The sequence below is a fragment of the Gekko japonicus genome, unplaced genomic scaffold (genome assembly GCF_001447785.1).
Source record: "Gekko japonicus isolate JY-2015 unplaced genomic scaffold, Gekko_japonicus_V1.1 scaffold2179, whole genome shotgun sequence".
Lineage (NCBI taxonomy): Eukaryota > Metazoa > Chordata > Lepidosauria > Squamata > Gekkonidae > Gekko > Gekko japonicus.
Genome location: NW_015172613.1, coordinates 105,636 through 106,467, shown reverse-complemented (window position 1 = coordinate 106,467; position 832 = coordinate 105,636).

The window sequence follows — 832 nt, the reverse complement described above, 5'->3', positions numbered from 1 at the left end:
ATTTATACACCGGCCTTCACTCTGAGTCTCAGAGCGGCTTACAAGCTCCTTTCCCGTCCCCCCCCCACAACAGACACCCTATGAGGTGGGTGGGGCTGAGAGACCTCTGACACAAACGGCTCTTTCAAGAGCCAGGAAAGCCCCCCCCCCCAAGTGTTCCAATCTCTCACCATTGATGCCTAGAGTTAGATCCCTGCAGAGGCCATTTCAAAAGTTATTTTTTGGAGCGGGATTCAACCGTCCCTGAAGTGATTTTTTAAAAAACTTTTTGGATTTTTCTGCAGGCCCAGGTAGTTTCCTGACTATGTAGGAAGAGCTATTTGGGGAGAGTGAGCCCTCTGTTGGCAGAAATAAGTATCCACACAAAAAGCCCCTCTGGAAATTAGAATATAGGGGAACCTGTGATACTCATGGGGGGGGGGGGCTCCATGTGGAGGAGAAGGAAGCAGCAGGTGAGCCCTCTCCCGAGCAAACCCGTGGTGAGCCCTGAGCGGCTCCCAACCCCCTGGCCCGCCAAGCCTCCCCCCCATAGCCAGAGAGTTCTCTGCACATGTGCAGGGAATGCTCTTTTACTTTAGGGGGGATCTAAGTATCCCCCATAAAGTTTTAAAAACTTTTCAGATTTTTCTGCACAAGTGTGCAGGAAAATCTCTCTGCCCCCCAAAGTACCCCGGATGTGCAGATTTAGATAGCCGCCATTATTATAAAGACTAAATAATATTAAATACATAACCAAGTTGATACATACAACGGGTATGTAGACTGACTGGACAATCCCCTTAAACATCAATATCCAGATTTGGACTGTTTTGGATTGCTAGCTATTGGGGGG